At 44.9% G+C, this 21,732-nt stretch overlaps 1 pseudogene; it reads right to left on the reverse strand.

The window, feature by feature from the left end:
- Window positions 1-150: 150 nt before the first annotated feature.
- On the reverse strand, window positions 151-3,074 carry LOC136531802 (obtusifoliol 14-alpha demethylase-like; annotated as a pseudogene).
- Between the last annotated feature and the right edge of the window lie 18,658 nt (window positions 3,075-21,732).

Here is a 21,732-nt window from a genome sequence, read left to right on the forward strand (position 1 = left end):
ACACCAGCTTACAAGATCCAGCGCAACCAACATAGAACGTTGTCAACAGACCCAAATTAAACAGGCAAGTATACACAACATGCTACAAACTTATAACACACGCATCCATGCATATTTCGCAAGTTCTTGCGCACTAGTTTTACTAGCTAACTAGGTAAGCAGGCGCTGCCTCTTATAAGTTACCATTACTTTTCCTTTAGGCTCTGGCACTACCTTCCCCCAATCTGTCTCCGGGAAAGGAGACACCAGTTTGAGCTCAAAGTTTCTGAGCAAATGGCTCAACATCACCTTAATCTGCAGATAAGCATAAGCCTCACCAATGCAACTATGCCGCCCACAACTAAATGCCTCGTAAGTGAATTTACCGCTGGCTTTGTCCTCCTCTCTCCCGGGTCCAAAACGGCTTGTGTCATACACATCAGGGTCCTTCACCATGTTCGGTTGGTCGTAAACGATCGTAAATTTCCAGCCAGAACAGTATTTTTCTCTCACACCAAACCAGCCAACAGTAATAATCCACGATCGTATATGATCGTATCAGCACCTGTGAGGTAGGTGACTATTAAAAAGCACGGGGCTTACTACTGTATGCCCTCTCGGGATCTCGTACTCGTGGCTGTGTACCTTCCGAAGAAACACCCCTGATGGAGGGGTGCATCCGTAGTGCATCCTTGATGCTCCAATGCAGGGTGGGAATGCATTGTAATCAACATGGTCCCCGTAGCCCCTGAGAATCTGTTTTTGCTCCTCAACCACAGCTGCTAAGGCCCTTGGGGTGCTAAGGGTGTGTTTGGTTTCAGAAATGGGATGGTTCATCTTTTTCTCACTCCTTACTTTCTGTATTTGGTATGTGGAATAGAATGAGCTGATTCATCACCATCTCATTCCTCACAAGCTAATAAGTAGTATATGCATGATGAATGAGTTGATTCCATTAAAATTTATAGAATGAACTCATGATGCATCACCTCACGATGTATAGGGTGGTTCCACAAATCAAACACACCCTAAGTAGGCGAGCTCCGGTCCACGTGCTGGCAAGGCTGCTGTTGTCCATTCCACCAAAAACTAAGAGCATGATCAGACTGGTAACCTCTTCTACGGTCGTCCATCCTTGTACTTGGAATCTATCAAGCTTTGAACCCATCTTGTTCCTCGACTCTGTTGATGCTCCTTCAAAACCTCACGATCTCACTTAATATCTCTAAGGAACGAAGGAATGAAAAATGTAGGAATAGAAAAAAAACAAAGAATAGGAGGGATGAGTAGTGGTAAAGCAGAGGAAAAGAAAAATAAAGAAAATGAGTAGACAAGGGTGTTTGGAACACAGGAATTCGTAACACTGGAATGGCCCCTCTAGCGAGGGAAAAACAAAGGAAATAAATAGACAAGGGTGTTTGGAACACAGGAATTCATAACACTGGAATGGCCCCTCTAGCGAGGGCGAAGCCGCGCCTGGTTTTCTAGTGAATGGATGAGATTATTTCTAATAGAACATCAACATGTGAATGATAAATGACCATTATTAGTGCTTAATGAAATGATAATATGTTAATTGCACATTTTTATCTATGACTATCTTGTATGTGGGGCCATTGGACCTTCATGCAAGTGGGAGGCAAATAAAAAATACAGAAATAATCTCATCCATTCATTGCTTTCCCATGCGTTTCTCTCTCAACTCTTTTCCAGAGGCAGGTCATAGCCTGGAGCGTGTGCGGCGGCTGGGCGCGGCCGCCTGGCGCGACGAGACCACGGCGAGGCCGTCGGGCGTGGGCGCGGGCGGCGCAGAGAGGTGGAAGCCAAGCGGGGCGGGAGACGCGGCCTGAAGCGATGCAGCGGCCAAGCGCAGGCAAGCGTGGCGTGGTGGACGGACGTGGGGAGGCCGAGCGGATACGGTGGTGCGGCGCCTGATTCTTCCATTCATATGGTGATTAACTATTTGTTTATCTCTTTCTCGTGTGAGTTTCCTCGGGCAAGCGTGAAGGAAATGAAAACCAGAGATCGGAGTGGATTCTTTTTTTTTCCTCCAAAACGATTGGCATTTCCTTTGTTCCAAACGCAGATTCTCACTTCCTTTCCTCCGTCGATTGGCATTTCCTTTGTTCCAAACGCAGATTCTCACTTCCTTTCCTACGTTTTGTAATTTCTGTACTTTTCCTTTGATATTACTACAATCCAAACAAGGCCTAAGAGAGCTTGACATGCGCTCGGTCACGCCTACGGTTTATTGGAGTTGGGGCATATGGGAATAAAACACTGGAGACGCTCATGCCATTTTTCTGCTCGAGAATTTTTTTTTGAAACGAAGCTCGTGAAATAGAGTGTGCATTTCATCAAACATCTTCTCCCGAACCTCCTTACCGAGTAGACACCGGCTTGATATATCAGCATGAGTAACTGACTGAACTCATGTTTTAAATCAACTATGCCTTCTTGTCCCCATTTTGCAAAATTACCCTATGATAAAACACACGATTACACTGTAAGCTCACTGAAAAAACATGCATAATGCATGCACTCGATGGATGTATTCAAATAATTAAGTGATATATGCTTGGTGTTCTAGTAATTAACATCTGCCAGCTACTTATATACTTTTTTTATACCTCTACCCAATATAGCTCAGAATTTATTTCATAAATAAATATGCATACATAATAAAAGTCGGAGGTGCGTTTGCTACTCGCCTCTACTTCTTGAATGATGGGATCAACGTGTATCCTCAACTTTGAAGGACGTTTTAGTGGATCACTGTAGTAGAAGCGGATCTGCTCTGCTCATATCGGGTGGCGAAGTCTACACCATAGCCTACCTCTTTGCCAAACATGGGCACCATGAACTCAAGCATGTTACCATGATTAATATCTGACTCTAGCCCATTGTAGAAATGATTTAACATGTCTGGCCCCACCAAGAACGTTGTCTTCAGTAGTCCAAAGAAACTTAACCGTGAACACACTTCCCATCCTTTTATGTTCATCATGGATCGTAGCTCGTAGACCTTTTGTAAGAAGCGTGTGCACAAATCGTATGAGAGATGTGCCCTCCACGACTGGTGGAGTTGTTGGCATGGTACATCTTGGGCCAAACATAGTTCTTCCTTTTTGCAATCTTGGTGGCTATGGCAGCGATGAGAACAAAAGACATGGTGAACCACACAGCACTAGTTGTTATTATATCCATATTGCTATAATCAGTGATGATTGGTGGAGCCAAGCAGCTGGTTCACAATACGAAGACAACTGCAAGAACACGAGCATGAGTTGATAATAGTAGTAGTACCAAAGAAAATAAACGGTCTTACATGGCCTAACAAAAGCAACAGGGAATGATGGAAATCACATAACTAAACACATTGCTCAATTTGTTATCGACTGCAGAGTACAGTAGAAGAATCCTTAGTCTAATTAAAAGCCATGTGCTTCTCCTCCCGTAACAGTTCCAACTTCTAGGAATCTTTTTTTTATGAAACTGGAGGGGTGTGAGAACTTGAATCTTATGCACTGTAGAGGAGTTCTCTCTCCTACCAAAATGAACTAAAACTCTACGAAGTAAAAAGAAATAGCTTCACGGGCTTCGGCTCCTTTATGATTTTTTTTGAATCCGGCTCTTTATGTATTATTATAGCATAGAGCCTAAACTGGAGCTAGAAGAAACCTTCTCAAATGGGGCTTAAATAAGGAAGTTCCTCGAGTACATTCAAGCTATTGCCAATAGTATGAAAGTAGAATGATTCCAAAGTTTAACTTCCAAGCACTTATGGATGGGCAGATGACAAGAATAGGAAACACAAGGTAGCTTTTCCGAAGCAAAAACAAGCAACAATTTACAATATTTTGATAATTCAGTTTATTTTTACAACAAAATGAAAATAATAAATCTGTTCCTCTAGAAACAAGAATATAATATTAAGTAATCTGCTGCTCTTTTGTTTGAACGCGCGGCAGAGGCAGGCGCCGAAAGGGCTCCCTACCGCTGCACTGTAGCTGCTACAGAGGCAGACGCCGAAAGGCTCCCCTGCCGCACTATAGCCACAACAGAGGCAGATGCCAAAGTCAACCCTGCTGTCACATCTAGTCACTATAGCAGCATGTTAGCCTAACATGTATGTATACTAGGATTAGATGAGTAGAGTTGTATATATAGTTTTCCACTGCAACTCATAAAGAGAGCGAGTTCAGTTTTGTCATCTCCTCTGTAGAGCTCCGACCAACGCTGCTGCTTGTGCTGTGTTGAAAGGACCTAGGATGTCGCCTAGAGGGGGGGTGAATAGGCGTTTCTGAAAAATCAACACCTTTAAAAGCGGAAACGATTAATAATAGGAGTTTCCAAAATGGAAACTCCAAATCAGAGTAATACCACCCCTCACAAGTTAGCCACAAAGTATATAAAAGATACTAGATAAACCTAGGGAGCCAAACAGCGGCAACCAAAGAGTTGAATCAAAATGCACTAGTCAGTTAATGTCGGAAGTCCCGACAGTTTGTGTCAGAACTTCCGACGTGTCAGAAGTCCCGACGTTAGGGTCTGAACTTCCGACGTGTCAGAAGTCCCAACAGTTTGGGTCAGAACTTCCAACGCAAACTGTCAGCACTTCCGACCCCTACAGGAAATGAACTACAAGTGCTAAAATGAACTTTGTGATGCCGATAACTTACAAACCCACTTCCTAGTGGTAAGGTAAGGTGTTGGGTCACTCTCTTGACGTTGATAAGCCACCACTCCATAGATCGAGGCCCAAACCCTAAGAAATAGCTAGAGAGAGGAAGACAACCAAATACATGTAATGTCGAGCAAATCACAACAACAACAAGCACGCGGGAGAAGAATTTATCCCGAGGTTCGGTAGCCCCACAAAGGAGCTCCTACGTCCTCGTTGTTGAGGTGACCACTTAGGTCGGAGTCTCTTCCACCTCCTTGCCTCACTCAAGGATACCACAAAGGTCACTTGAGTTTCTTCACTAGAAATCAAGGGTAATACAAACTTCCCAAGGCTCTTCCACAAGATGGAAGCTCTTGGGCGATGCCTCGCCGGCTAGGGGAAAATCCCCAAGAGTAACAAATGCAAATCAAACCGGCTTGACGAAGAAATCAAGTGCTCAAGCTTGCTCAAAGTGTTTTTCTCACTCAATCCACTCTCTAATCACTCAAACCCTTTAGGAATTGAAGTTGGAGGCAAAGGAGAGAAGAGTGGCGAGCCTAGAATGCTTGGGGGCTGTTTTGGCCGAGTGTTCGTTGCAATGAAATGAGTGGGCCACGGTTAGAAAGGAGGAGAGGGGTATACATACTCCAAGGCAAAATCTAACCGTTCAGATCTACGTCGGGAGTTCCGACGCAGATCTCGGGACTTCCGACGTATGAAGAAAACACTGTTCATGTGAGGTCAAAGTCCACTCGAGACAGCCAACGTCGGAACTTCCGACGAACGTCGGGACTTCCGACGTGCACAGTCAGCAGGTCAGTAGAACCATCGATGCTGGGACTCTCGGCTTGGGTCGGGACTTCCGATTGTCGAGAGTTCTGACTCACGTCGGGACTTCCAACGTCCACAGTCACCGCATAGGCAGTGACTAGGAGTCAGCACTTCCGGCAAGAGTCATGACTTCCGACTGTCGGGAGTTCTGGCTTACGTCGGGACTTCCGACACCGACAGTCACAGAAAAATATTCTTTGTGCTCGTGAAGTGCCAGAGTGTCTCTCTTTTGATTTAATTATTATACTTGAGCACTCTATCTTCCTCAGACCACCTAAACTTGCATCCCTCTTAATAGTATGGCATACCTATTAACTCAAGATCAAAAGAAAAATGAAATTAAACCTTTTGAGTTGATCTTCTTTAAATTGATGCCGTGTCTTTCAATCTTCATCAAGTGAGGGTGCCAACATGTCAATATTGATCTTGTCACTTGAGCATAGCCATCTTGAGCACGTGACTTGATTCCATTCATCAAATATGAATAACTCCAAATGCATCAAGTCACTTTAATCAACTTGTCCAATATAGATTTGATCCTTCACATCAATATGACCATCTTAGCTTGATTAGTACCTCAACTAAATGCAAGTACTTTCTTCTTCACCCTAGCTAGGTTCTTCGGCCGCCAAGCCGTCGCTTGCCCTTCACCCTTGCTTAGTACCTCGAAGCCTTTCCTTGCTATCTTCACCATCTCAAGCCATTAAGTCACATCTTGTGTTGAATCATCCATTCATATGTATTGTTATCTTTTTCATTTCAATTTAGCAAGCTTCAAATATGAGACCATTCCATATGCAATCCCTTATGTCTCATTAACTAATACTCACGAGCTTGCTTTCACATAGTACATGGAAATCCCACAATAAACAAGCATTTGCATGAATTCCATTTACATTGTTGTCTTGTGCTTGAACTAGATTGTTTATACAACAACACATCATTTTGGCTTTAATTAAGTACCTATGAGATAACCTATTACATGTCCACACTTAGCAAACGGGTTAGTTCTTTAATCACGTTGTCATTCAATCATCTAAAACCCACTAAAGGGCTAGATGCACTTTCAATCTCCCCCTTTTTGGTGATTGATGACAACTTGATTAAAGCTTACAAAATGATATAAACATTTAAACTTTTGGGTTCAATGATTTATGAGAGGCTCCCCCTTAATATGTGCTTATGATTAGAATTCATAAAATGACCTCAAATGTCAATTGCACATACTAAAACATATAGGAGACTCCCCCTAAATCATTGCATCCGTGGGGTGCATGTGTGTGTGACAAAGTGAAACCATGATACATATGACAAGATATATCACACAAGAATAAATATAAAGGCATCACATCAAATATTTTCATTCTAGCATGCATAGTCCTTATGAAAATAAATATAACACATGTAATTCACACATAGCACTCATTACGCATTTTCTTAAGTCCACAAGCCACTAAAATATAAATAAACATCATGTCTCGAGAGATACATAGATAAAGGATAAGTAAGTCTCATCTCTCACATGATACAATCTATCTCAAATCCAAGATACATCAATGAAGCTTAAAAACAAGAATCGACAGCCTACAGTACATATCTTCAGGTACAAAGATAAGCAAATGAAACTATCCTGAAGCTTTAATCAGTCTCTCTCCCCCTTTGTCATCTATCACCACAAAGGTTCAACAATGACATACTAAGGACAAAGGGGCTACAAGCTGTCACACAAAGCACAAAGGGTGCTTAAGGTTCAAACTTTGTACTAATCTCTCCCTTTGTATTAAACTCTCCCCCTTTGTCATCTTAAAGAGGTTGTACTTGTCACTTGTTTGCAATTCAAAATAGATCAAATACATGGGTTTACTAGCTCATGAACAAACTCATACACTAACCACTAGATTATATAATCATTCAAGCAATAGTGGTAGTCTATGAATCTAAAAAAAATTCATTTGTAATGCATGATCCTATAAGCATGTACTATATGCACTAACCGCATACTAGTAAGGGATGAAAAATGATCATGCACAATACAATGATACCTTTGCTATATTGGAGAGGAAGATAGTCATATAGATTTCAATTCATTTCTCCAATAGCACCATGAAGTCCAATTATAAGCTTGGTGAAGACCAATAGATACCAATTCTTTGAATTCCTATTCTTCACCCATATGAATTAAGAATCACTAATGATCAAGTGCACTCTTCTTGTTATGGTTGGCTTGCTTCTTCTTTGATCATTGCTTGCTTGAGAGAACTAAAAGATGCACCACTTGTAATACCACTTGAAATTTCATGATGCCACTTAAAATTTCATAACTTGTTCTTCTTTGGGTGTTGCTTGCTTTCTAGACCAATCTCTTGATTTTCTTCGACCAAGTACCTCAAATGTCCCTTTAGATTACCACTTCGATTTTAGCCATCCAAGCCTAGGGCGAAGTGACCTCTCCAAAGAACCATCCTTGATACTCACTTGAAATAACTTGAAAGAGAATCACTTGATCCACTTGAAAGATTTTGTTTGATTGATCCATATTATTGGACTTAATTTGATGAATAACTTTGAATCCTTCTTTAAGTCCTTTTCTTTCTACTTGTTTAAGTCCTTTTGTTTCTATCAAAAGATCTCCAATTATCACTAGAATTTAAACTCCATCTTCATCTTGATCTTGGTCTTGATCTCTAGCTTGAGTACCAAATGTGTACTAGATACACTCTTCAAACATATTGTGTTGTACTCATCATTTGTCATGCTTCTATCTCAAACCAAAATCAAAACATAGGTACCTCAATCACTTATAGATATGATTCTAATTTGAGGACCTTTGAATCTAAGTGACTTTTGATCAATCCAATAATTGTCACTTTCCTGGCAGATTCTGTACTCTTCAAAGAATAAATCATATCTCCCAAATTACATATCCAAAAACCATGAAATTTGGTGAAGATGTGACACACTAAGTCTTCTAGTAGCTGTAAAAATTTGAGATTCTTTTGACTTCTATATTGCTACCAGATTTCACATCTTTCCACACTGCTACATGCTAAAAACTTCTGCACTATAGCTGACAAGATCTACTCCAAATCCGAAGTATCACTTATCCAAATCTTATGAAATTTGCACAGCAACTAATACCATAAGTGTAGAGCATGCAGACCAAATTTTAAGCCAATACAAATAGATTTGATTACTTAAACAGGTCTATGATCACTGCTAGCTCAGATTTTCAATATTGGACAGATTTGAATAATTGAGCTATTTTTCTCCAAATTGAACCAAACTTGAAATCAACTTGTTTGAATACTCTCACAAGACATATGTCCATTCAAACCACTTACTAGAAAAAATCTTAAGGACATATCCAATCAAACCAACTTTAAACTTGATTACTTAAGCATTTAATCCATTCAAACATCTCATAGCAAGCAACATATGCATATATATCCAATTCAATTAACTCATATGCACCCAAATAAACTTTGATCAACAAGAGATATACCTTGATAGCTTATGATCATCTTTACAAGCTTCAACTCCACTTATTTGCAGGCCTTCAAATATATCAATAAATTTCCACAACTTGAATATGACACTTGTATGTTGATAGCATATGGACTTTACTCAATTTTAACCTAGCATTGGGATAGAATTGCACTAGGCTTCAATACTTGACTCAACATATGATGAACAATAATAATTCCATTGAACCAAGTCTCCAATGCCATGGTACCTACAAACGATCATCCACTTTTCGATGGTACCCAAACTAGTTTGGGTCCTCTCATGTTAGACGCAACATGCTTAGGCATAGCCTTAGTATGAATAGCGGAATATTTTTGCAATACTAACCAATAAGGTACCATAGTAAACCTTCCTAGGCATAATATTTGTATCAATTGAAATAGGCATAGGATTCTCACTTAGGGGACATGAATTAGCCAAGAATTGATTTTCTCTTTTTTTTCGAATATTTGGCAAATTTATGATTTTCAAAACTTGAGAGAGATTTTAGAGGGACATAGGGATTTTTATGGACTTGGGAGAACCATGTCACATGTGATTAGGCAAATAATCAACCAAGGGTAGCAATAATCACAATATAACATGACTAGGTCATAAAGACCCAAAAACCACATGATTTTCAAAAAACCACACCACCTACACATGCTAGTTAGGGATTTTGAAAAACATCTATCCTATATCACACTAATGCACACACTAGCATATAAAGGGCCTTAGATGCACTTACAATGCATGTATGTAAATACATACCTTTGCCTTGAGCCCACAATATCACCACTAAGATAATACATGGCATGACAACATCATGTTGACCTCACTTGTCAAATAATCATACCATATATGAAATCAATTTTCATCCAAAGGACTACAAATAATACTAGATAAATTTGTTAGTCCACAGTATCACCACTAAGATAATACATGGCATTACAACATCATGTTGACCTTACTTGTCAAATAATCATACCATATATGAAATCAATTTTCATCTAAAGGACTACAAGTAATGCTAGATAAATTTGTTAGTCCACAATGGTGCAAAATAGAAACTGAGCTCCCCCTAAATAAGTACCACAAGTAATTTGAATGACTTTCAACAAGCACTTTATTCTTTTAAGAATTTGGGAGTCAATTCTCTATTTTGACCAACACAAAGTAATTTGCCATATTTAAATTTCGTTGAGACATACTCACAACCCACTTAGGTTTGATAGATCACAAGCTTCTAAGCAAATTAAGGATATATGAAATCATATGGATCAAACCTCAATTGCATTCCAATTAGTGCTCTGGTTCCTGCCATACCAGACACGTCCGGTAGACATACCGGACACGTCCGGCATGTGAAGAACATAAACACTTTTCCTTTCTGCCCTGGCCATACCGGACATGGCTAGTAGGCGTAGGACAGAAACAATTGAAGCGCTGCTTGTGATTCTTCGTTTTAGCTCTAGTACTTCTTGTATGCCTGCATCTGAACAAATGCATTGCTCTACTAGAGAGCCATTAAAAGCATCACATGGCAAATATAATAATGATTAAATAAAACTAATTAGTCACTTCCAATTCTTTCACAAATATGCTTATTTGTGAGCCATTGAGCACTAAACACAAAGTGGCTATCCTATAAGGTCTTTAGGTACTTGTTACCAATGGTAGAGATGAAGTAAACGATATGGTCATTGATTTATCATCGGGTCAACCATATATGAGATTATGATAAGAATTGATTGATAGATTGAGTGAATATTTTCAATTTACTTGCTCAACCACCCCGAAGCTTTCATCTCACCACCAAGTACCTACATTATCAACCTAAGCACATTTTGGTATCCAACTCTTGTTGGGTCCTTTTGGGTTAGTCAACAAGTGCTTAGGCACCCAAATGGCCTTAGTACTAGTTTGTGGTGAACACATCACCTTGCTAGTGCTAACTCCTTTTGTGGTCTTCCTAAGCATATTATCATAAACAAATGTGTTCGGCTTAGGGATGTTACCATTTGGGCAATCATAGCTTAGATGCCCCTTTCTTTTACAAACATAGCATATGCGACCTTTGTTTGCTTTATGCTTGTTTTGCTTGTATGGACATCTATCAACCTTGTGGCCCATCTCATTGCATCCATAGCATCTTCTTGTTGCAACTTGGGCTACCTTTCTTGACTCTTGATATATTGGGCATTTCTTGGTAGGATGCCCCAATTTCTTGCTCATGAGACAAGCGCTTTGTCCATCACTCTTCACTTGCTTGGCCTCCTTGATTGAAGCCTTTTGAGTGGCGGCTTCAACTTTGTTGGCCCAATTCTTATGTGGACACGTAGCCCACTCATGTCCATACAATCCACAACCATAGCACATACTTTTTTCATGTTTCTTGCTCTTGGTTGTGTTGGCCTTGCTTGAAATGTGATTCCTTTGTTGGGTTTTGAAGGAAGCAAGGTTTGAACCCTTCTCAAGCTTCTTCACCATGTTATCACGGTTATCTTGAGAAGGTTGTGCTTTCTCCTTACCCTTCAATCGAATCACATCTTTCTTTAATCTTTTCACCTCTTCTTTGAGCTCTATGTTTTCTATAAATTTTTGCTCAATCGAAGATTGGCTTGCTTGAGAAGCACACTCATTAGCACAAGAAATATTCAATTGAGATTGTGTACAAGTGAGTGTGTGAGTAGGAGGTTGAGATGATTTTACCGTTGTAATCACAACCTCATGAGCCACCTCAAGCATGATGCTTGATTCTACTAATTCTTCATGAGAGCACTTGAGATGAACATAGTTTGCTTGTAGCACATTATATTTGCTTGAGAGTTCATCTAATTTTGCCTTGAGCTCAAAGTTTTCCTTCTCTAGTTGTGAAACACTAGAAGAGGAGTTAGTAACTAAAGCATGCTCAATTGATAATTTTTCATACCTCTCATTTATGGCCTTTAGCTCTTGCAATTTGGAGATGAGAAACTTTTCTTGATTTTGAAGTGATTGCTCTTGTTTCTCATTCTCTTCCTCTAGCTCATCATTCTTCTCAACTAGCTTCATGAGAATGAGCTTGTCTTTGTTGCTTAGATGATCAAGAGTGTAGCTATCTTCAATTTCAATATCACTCTCTTCTTGATCATCTACTCGTGCTATCTCCTTGGCTTGATCTTTCTTGCTAGCCTTCTTCTTGCTTTTCTTGGCCATGAGACACAAGTGATGAGTATCATGAGATACTAAGGTTGACTCATCACTTGGCCGCCATCGAGCTTGAGCCTCATCATCACAGACTGCCTGCTGTCCGGCTGCCTCAGCCATACCGGACACGTTTGGCAGGGATACCGAACACGTCCGGTATGTGCTTGTAGACAGCGCAGTCGCCTTGGCTTGCACCTCTTGCTCCGGCTCGACGCTCTTGAGGTCTTGTGAGGCTTCTTCGCCGCACGAAGACATAATGGACATATTTTCCATTGACTCGACCTCAAGTGCATCATCGCATTTGGATTTTCCATATACCTCAACGAGTTTGGTCCAAATGAGATGAGCACTCTCAGGAGGTGGTTGTTCATTGAATATTGCCTCATCTTGAACCTCTACACTCAATGTACTCAAAATGATATTAATAGCTTGAGCATTGAGTTGCACGCATATTTCTTCCTCTTTTGATAAATTCTTATAGTTGCTCCAATCAACTATAGGAAGAGGTATGCTTGCAAACACAATATGCTCAACAAGAGGACTAATATCTCTAAAAGCATTGAGTACATGAATTGACCAAGATAGAAAGTTTGAACCATCATTTTAGAGAAGCATCGGCTCCAACTCGATAGGCGTCGACATCCTTTTCTCATGGCGGTGAAGCTTTAGGTGAGAACCTCGCTCTGATGCCAATTGAAAGGACCTAGGATGTCGCCTAGAGGGGGGGGGGGTGAATAGGCATTTCTGAAAAATCAACACCTTTAAAAGCGGAAACGATTAATAATAGGAGTTTCCAAAATGAAAACTCCAAATCAGAGTAATACCACCCCTCACAAGTTAGCCACAAAGTATATAAAAGATACTAGATAAACCTAGGGAGCCAAACAGCGGCAACCAAAGAGTTGAATCAAAATGCACTAGTCAGTTAATGTCGGAAGTCCCGACAGTTTGGGTCAGAACTTCCGACATGTCAGAAGTCCCGACGTTAGGGTCAGAACTTCTGATGTGTCAGAAGTCCCAACAGTTTGGGTCAGAACTTCCAATGCAAACTGTTAGAACTTCCGACCCCTACGGGAAATGAACTACAAGTGCTAAAATGAACTTTGTGATGCCGATAACTTACAAACCCACTTCCTAGTGGTAAGGTAAGGTGTTGGGTCACTCTCTTGACGTTGATAAGCCACCACTCTGTAGATCGAGGCCCAAACCCTAAGAAATAGCTAGAGAGAGGAAGACAACCAAATACATGTAATGTCGAGCAAATCACAACAACAACAAGCACGCGGGAGAAGAATTTATCTCGAGGTTCGGTAGCCCCACAAAGGAGCTCCTACGTCCTCGTTGTTGAGGTGACCACTTAGGTCGGAGTCTCTTCCACCTCCTTGCCTCACTCAAGGATACCACAAAGGTCACTTGAGTTTCTTCACTAGAAATCAAGGGTAATACAAACTTCCCAAGGCTCTTCCACAAGATGGAAGCTCTTGGGCGACGCCTCGCCGGCTAGGGGAAAATCCCCAAGAGTAACAAATGCAAATCAAACCGGCTTGACGAAGAAATCAAGTGCTCAAGCTTGCTCAAAGTGTTTTTCTCACTCAATCCACTCTCCAATCACTCAAACCCTTTAGGAATTGAAGTTGGAGGCAAAGGAGAGAAGAGTGGCGAGCCTAGAATGCTTGGGGGCTGTTTTGGCCAAGTGTTCGTTGCAATGAAATGAGTGGGCCATGGTTAGAAAGGAGGAGAGGGGTATATATACTCCAAGGCAAAATCTAACCGTTCAGATCTACGTCGGGAGTTCCGACGCAGATCTCGGGACTTCCGACGTATGAAGAAAACACTGTTCATGCGAGGTCAAAGTCCACTCAAGATAGCCAACGTCGGAACTTCCGATGAACGTCGGGACTTCCGACGGTCGGAACTTCCGACGAACGTCGGGACTTCCGACGTGCACAGTCAGCAGGTCAGTAGAACCATCGATGCTGGGACTCCCGGCTTGGGTCGGGACTTCCGATTGTCGGGAGTTCCGACTCACGTCGGGACTTCCGACGTCCACAGTCACCGCACAGGCAGTGACTGGGAGTCAGCACTTCCGGCAAGAGTCATGACTTCCGACTGTCGGGAGTTCCGGCTTACGTCGGGACTTCCAACACCGACAGTCATAGAAAAATATTCTTTGTGCTCGTGAAGTGCTAGAGTCTCTCTCTTTTGATTTAATTATTATGCTTGAGCACTCTATCTTCCTTAGACCACCTAAACTTGCATCCCTCTTAATAGTACGGCATACCTATTAACTCAAGATCAAAAGAAAAATGAAATTAAACCTTTTGAGTTGATCTTCTTTAAATTGATGCCGTGTCTTTCAATCTTCATCAAGTGAGGGTGCCAACATGTCAATATTGATCTTGTCACTTGAGCATAGCCATCTTGAGCACGTGACTTGATTTCATTCATCAAATATGAATAACTCCAAATACATCAAGTCACTTTAATCAACTTGTCCAATATAGATTTGATCCTTCACATCAATATGACCATCTTAGCTTGATTAGTACCTCAACTAAATGCAAGTACTTTCTTCTTCACCCTAGCTAGGTTCTTCGACCGCCAAGCCGTCGCTTGCCCTTCACCCTTGCTTAGTACCTCGAAGCCTTTCCTTGCTATCTTCACCATCTCAAGCCATTAAGTCACATCTTGTGTTGAATCATCCATTCATATGTATTGTTATCTTTTTCATTTCAATTTAGCAAGCTTCAAATATGAGACCATTCCATATGCAATCCCTTATGTCTCATTAACTAATACTCACGAGCTTGCTTTCACATAGTACATGGAAATCCCACAATAAACAAGCATTTGCATGAATTCCATTTGCATTGTTGTCTTGTGCTTGAAATAGATTGTTTATACAATAACACATCATTTTGGCTTTAATTAAGTACCTGTAAGATAACCTATTACCTGTCCACACTTAGCAAACAGGTTAGTTCTTTAATCACGTTGTCATTCAATCATCCAAAACCCACTAAAGGGCTAGATGCACTTTCATGTGTGTGTGCTATGTTCTTCCTCCCGTCTTCTACCTCTAGCCATAGTGTGCGTTCGACAACGACGGTGAGCAGTCAGCTCACCCGTGCCGGAGATCCAGGGGCCAACAAGTGATATCGGAGCTGTATAAGCGCCGTCGTCGGACTAACCGCGGGCGATGATGGACAGTTTGGAGATGGGCGACAGCAACGGCACTAATGTGGCTGCCCAGCCATGATAGGAGGTCATTGTGCGCATGGTGCGGGAGGTCAGCGGCACCAGTTGGCCGATGCTGACTCGCACCAACTATGGCGAGTGGGCGGTGACCATGAAAGTCAAGCTCAGAGCCCGACGGCTCTAGAATGCCATTGACAAGGGCACCGACAACGAACAAGACGACATGTCAGCGTTAGAGGCTATCCTTACTGCTGTGCCAACAGAGTACAGGGAGCCGTTAGGGGCGAAGAGCTCTGCTAAGGAGGCGTGGGAGGCCATTGCGGCGATGCGCATCGGTTCCGACAGCGCAAAGAAGACGACGGCCCAGCGGCTGAAGCAGGAGTACGCCAACCTCAAGTCCAAGGATGGTGAGTCGGTGGAGGACTTCTTTCTCCACCTGCAAATGCTCATCAACAAGCTGAGGAGCCACGGTGTAACTATCGACGAGAAAGAAGCGGTCTCCAAGTATCTTCACTCCGTGCCGGTGAAGTACATCCAGATCGCTCTCTCCATAGAGACGATGCTAGACTTGTCCACCCTCACCATTGAGGATGTGACAGGCCATCTGCGGGTGGTGGATGAGCGTATGGAGCAGGCCACAACAACGACAGACAGCAGCAAGCTGCTGTTGACAGAAGAGAAGTGGGCTACCCGCAGGAAGTCTAGGGAAGCCTCCTCTAGCCACGGTGGCAATGACAAGCGCCGCGACAAGGCTTCTTCGGAGAAGAAGGATAAGAAGGTCGACCCCAACGCCTGCTGGCGCTACGGGAAGACGGGCCATTGGGCAAAGGAGTACCCAAATCACAAGCAGAAGAAGAAGGCTAAGGCTCATTTAGCGCAGGCTGAGGAGGATGATGAGGCCACTCTTCTGATGGTGACGTTTTGTGCACTGCATGATGTTGAGGTAAAGGATAAGGGAGAGGTGATGGCGGTGGAAGGGCACGACAAGGCTCTGAAGGCTGTCTACCTCGATGAACCACATGCCCAAGTTTACCTCGGACGTGTGGGTGGTGAACAGGAGCAGCGGTGGTACCTAGACTCTGGTGACATCAACCACATGACGGGCTCCAAGGAAGCCTTCTCCGAGCTCAACGGCAATGTGACCGGCACGATAAAGTTCGGTGATGGCTCAAGGGTGGCGATCCGAGGGCGCGACACCATCATCTTAAGGTGCCAGAACAGTGAGCACCGTGCACTGACGGATGTGTACTACATTCCATAGCTGCGTTCAAGCATCGTAATCGATTGTACCTGCTCACGAGATCCTGAAGATTCAGGATCGGGAGCGGATGCGAGGTACTGATCGAGAGCGGGATCCTAAAGATTAGGGATTGGGAGCGGTGTCTTCTCGTGAAGGTAAAACGCTCACGTAATCGATTGTACCTGCTCGACTTGAAGGTGGGGCAGCCGGTGTGCCTGGTAGCACTGCACACCAAGGAGCCGTGGCTGTGGCATGCCCAGTTCGGCCATATCAACTTCGACGTGCTCAGTTGGCCAGAGAAGATGGTCCGAGAGCTGCCCCACATCAAGCACGGAGGCGAGCTATATGATAGCTGCCTGGTTGGAAAGCAAAGGAGGTTGTTGTTCCCAAAGGAGGCCAAGTATCGCGCGGCGGACGCTCTCGAGCTCATCCACGATGATCTCTATGGGCCAATCACGCCAGCCACAAACGGTGGTCGGCGGTACTTCCTCCTAGTCGTGGATGATTATAGTCGCTATATGTGGCTGCAACTCCTGACAAGCAAGGATGAGGCGGCAGAGGTGATCAAGAAGTTCAAGGCGCGCACAGAGGCGGAGAGCGGCAAGAAGCTGTGCGTGTTGTAGACTGATCAAGGCGGCGAATTCACTTCAGTGGAGTTCGCTGCGTACTGTGTGGATCAGGGTGTGGTGCGGCACCACACCGCGTCATACTCGCCATAGCAGAATGGCATGGTGGAGCGGTGGAACCAGACGATGGTCGGCATGGCTTGATCCATGATGAAGGCCAAGAGCATGCCGGCAAGGTTCTAGGGTGAGGCGGTGACAATGATGGTGTTCATCCTCAACCACACGCCCACCAAGGCCCTAAAGGGCAAGACACCGTTCGAAGCTTGGTATGGGCGCAAGCCGAGCGTGTCCTTTCTCTAGACATTCAGCTGCATCGGCCATGTTAGGAAGACGAAGCCGATTCTCACCAAGCTGGAGGATAGGAGCACACCGATGGTGCTCCTAGACTACGCAGAAGGTACCAAGGCGTACTGGCTCTATGACCCACATGGAGGCAAGGTGGTTGTCTCGCACGACGTTGTGTTTGACGAGAAGGCGGCTTGGGACTAGGACAGTCTAAGCTTGGGGGAAGCTGGTGGCTTCACCAGCACCTTTGTCATCGAGCACTTGGTCATCCACGGTGGTGGAGACACTGGAGAAGAGGTGCCAACCACTCTAGCAACAGAGCCGAGCACTCCTGGGGCAGGGCCGAGCACTCCGGGAGGGGTGCTGAGCACTCCAGGAGTGGTGTTGAGCGGTCCTGTAGTGGTGCCGACCACTCCAGGACGGGTGCCGAACGCTCCCGTAGCGGAGCCGAGAGGTCTTGCAGTTGTGCCGACCACTCCAAGACTGGTGCTGAGCACTCCTGCAATGGTGTTGACCACTCCAGGAGTGGTGATGAGCGGCCCAGGAGTAGTACCAAGCACTCTAGCTGGGGTGCCAAGCACTCCAGGTGCTGTGCCGACCACTCCGGCAGAACATGGGACTCTATCGACGCCGATCGAGTTCGCCTCACCTCCAAGCGACATCACTGAGTTCATGAATGCTTTCCACAACGGTGAGGAGGTGCGGTTCCATAGGCTAGATGACATCATCGGTGGCACAGGGTCCTCAGGCCTAGCGGGTCGGCTACTCAATGACCCAGAGCTGCTTCTAGTCAGTTCAGAGGAACCACCCATGTTCGCGCTGGTCAAGCGCGATGCAAATTGGCGACGAGCGATGCTGGAGGAGATGAAGGCGATCGAAGAAAACGAGACTTGGAAGCTCATCGATCCACCTCCAGAATGTTGTCCGATCGGCAAGAAGTGGGTGTACAAGGTCAGGCGGGACGAGCACAACGCCATTATCAAGCACAAGGCGCGCCTCATCGCCTGAGGCTTTGTTCAGCATAAGGGCATCAACTTCGAGGAAGTCTTTGTGCCAGTAGCGCGCATGGAGTCTGTTCGACTGCTGCTGGCTTTGGCAGCAGCGAAGGACTGACGCGTCCATCACCTAGAAGTAAAATCAGCCTTCTTTAATGGTGAGCTGGCGGAGACGGTCTTCATCAGGCAACATCTAGGTTTCGCCGTCAAAGGAGCGGAGCATAGGGTGCTCCGATTACACAGGCGCTCTATGGGCTGTGGCAGGCCCCACGAGCATGGAACGCCAAGCTTGACGCCACGCTAGGCGAGCTTGGGTTCACACGGTGCACAACCGAGCACGCGCTCTAAACATGGCGATGGGGGAAGGAGGAGCTCATCGTCGGCGTGTTGCGGATGACCTGATCGTCACTGGCGCACGTGCGGAGGACATCGATAGCTTCAAGCACGAGATGACGACTCGTTTTTGAATGAGCAATCTCGGCACGCTCTCCTATTACCTCGGTATCGAGGTGAGACAGGGGAAGGAGGCACTCACGCTCGATCAGAGTGCGTATGCCTCAAAGCTATTGGAGCGGAGCGGCATGGCTGAGTGCAAGCCATGCATGACTTCGATGGAGGAGCGGCTTGAAAGGATCAAGATGCTCAAGAGGGGATGGGGTGAATTGAGCTAATTCTAAATTTCTTTGCAATAATTAAATCCAACGGTTAGCCCAATTAATCCCTTGTGCCTAGAAAGTGTTTCTAATGTTTTACTGCACAAAAAGTCTTACAACCTAAGTTCTAATCCTACTCTAGCATGACAATTCTATGAATATAAAGACAAGTATTGAATTGTTCAAAGTAAATGCTCAAAGTAAAGAGAGAAGGAGGAACACGTCGATGTTTTACCAAGGTATCGGAGAGTCGCTACTCCCCACTAGTCCTCGTTGGAGCATCCACGCAAGGGTGTAGCTCCCTCTTGATCCGCGCAAGGATCAAGTGCTCTCTACGGGTTGATTCTTTGACACTCCGTCGCGGTGAATCACCCACAACCGCTCACAACTTGAGTTGGGTCATCCACAAGCTCCGCTGGATGATCACCAAGCTCCCAATCACCACCAAGCCGTCTAGGTGATGGCGATCACCAAGAGTAACAAGCACGAACTCTCACTTGACCACAACAAGCCTAATAAGAAGGGTGGATGCACACTTTGCTACTCTTGATCTCACTAATGAGGGCTCTCTTTGGGATTCTCAAATCTCAATCACCTCACTAGGACCTTGCTCTTTTTAGCACTCTCAAAGGTATTTCTCAGCTGTTGAAATGAGCAAAAGTACCCCCATACACGAATGGAGGAAGTATTTATAACATGGGCTGAAAAATGAACCGTTATGTGCCTCTGCGGGGTGACCGGACGCTCCGGTCATGTTGACCGGACGCGCCTGTCAGTTCACCCCAAATTCCAATGATCAAATGGTGACCGGACGTTGGACAGCGTCTGGTCGTCACTGACCAGATGCGTCCGGTCATCCGGTCGTGATTTTCCCTCTCTGGAACCTTACTGGAGTCGACTGGACGCTGACCCTCAGCGTCCGGTCACTTCCAGACGACTTCACCTTGATCAAATGAACTGACCGGACTCTGCGCCTGCGTCCGGTCACACCAAAGCCAACGTCCGGTCAGTATTTGACCCTCCATTCACTTCCAATTTTCGATCGTACATGAATGAAGTTTGCTCCAATGGATCTAAGGGCTTTTTAGGAGCTACCTAGTGCTAGGTTTAGCAAATGTGCACCACATCTAACCCACTAGACTCACCTAGGTCAAGCTACCCGTCCATACCCCCCTTAATAGTACGACCAAAGGAAAAACAAAGTCCTAAACTACTCTAAGTGTCTCTTCAACACCAAACGACACTTAGAACTAGTCCATCCTTAACCTTGTCGTCCATCCTTTAAAAACCGAAACAATTTCCATCGTAGGGGCATGACCACCATGATAGCCCAATTGATCTCCATTACCATGACCTAACTTAATTGCCTCTATAAAACACACGTTAGTTATAGTAATCACGTATTGTCATTAATCATCGAAACCCAAATAGGGGCCTAGATGCTTTCACGGCTGAAGCTGACGAAGGCCAGTACCACGGCGAAGGTAGATGCAACACTCTACCGGAGCATCATCGACGGTCTGCGCTACCTAGTCCACACGAGGCCAGACATTGCGTTCGCCGTGAGCTACATTAGCCGCTTCATGGAGGATCCCCGAAAGGATCATTGGGCTACGGTGAAGCGGCTGCTGCGCTACGTCAAGGGGACGGTGGATCAGATGATCGTTTTCCCCAAGACCGGCGGAAGTGGGCTGCAGCTCACTGTGTTCAGCGATGCAGACATGGCGGGGGACATCAACGGACGGCAGAGCACCTCTGGCGTGCTCTTCTTCCTTGGGTCGGCTCCAATCTCATGGCTGTCGCTGAAACAGAAGGTGGTGGCGCTGTCCACGTGTGAGGCAGAGTACGTGGCGGTGGCCACAGCGGTGTGCCAAGCTGTGTGGCTACGCCGGCTGCTGGGCGAGCTGACCGGTGTGGAAGCTCACCCACCAGCATTGATGGTGGACAACCAGCCCGCCATCGCCCTCGCGAAGAATCTGGTTCTCCACGACCGGAGCAAGCATATCGACGTCAAGTTCTACTTCCTCAGGGACTGTGTCGATGGAGGGCAGATCGTCATCGAGTTCGTCGAAACTAGTCGGCAACTCGCGGACGCCCTCACCAAGCCGCTGGGCTGTTTTCGGTTCACGGAGCTGAAGAAGATGATCGGCATAGAGGAGGTTTTAGGGTTAGCAGCAGGATTAGGGAAAAAATTGTTAAGTAATCTGCTGCTCTCCTGTGTGAACGCGCGGCAGGGGCAGACGCCGAAAGGGTTCCCTGCTGTTGCACTGTAGCTGCTAGAGGGGCAGACGCCGAAAGGCTCCCCTGACGCACTGTAGCCACAACAGGGGCAGGCGCCAAAGTCAGCCCTGCTGTCACATCTGGTCACTATAGTAGCATGACAGCCTGATATGTCTGTGTACTAGAATTAGATGTGTAGAGTTGTATATATAGTTTCCCACTGAGTAAAGAGAGCGAGTTCAGTTTTGCAATCTCCTCTGCAGAGCTCCGGCCAACGCTGGTGCTTGTGCTGTGTGTGCTCTGTTCTCCCTCCTTTCTTCTATCTCTAGCCATAATGTCTGGTCGG

The sequence above is a fragment of the Miscanthus floridulus genome, unplaced genomic scaffold, assembly GCF_019320115.1.
Source record: "Miscanthus floridulus cultivar M001 unplaced genomic scaffold, ASM1932011v1 fs_448_1_2, whole genome shotgun sequence".
Classification (NCBI taxonomy): Eukaryota; Viridiplantae; Streptophyta; class Magnoliopsida; order Poales; family Poaceae; genus Miscanthus; species Miscanthus floridulus.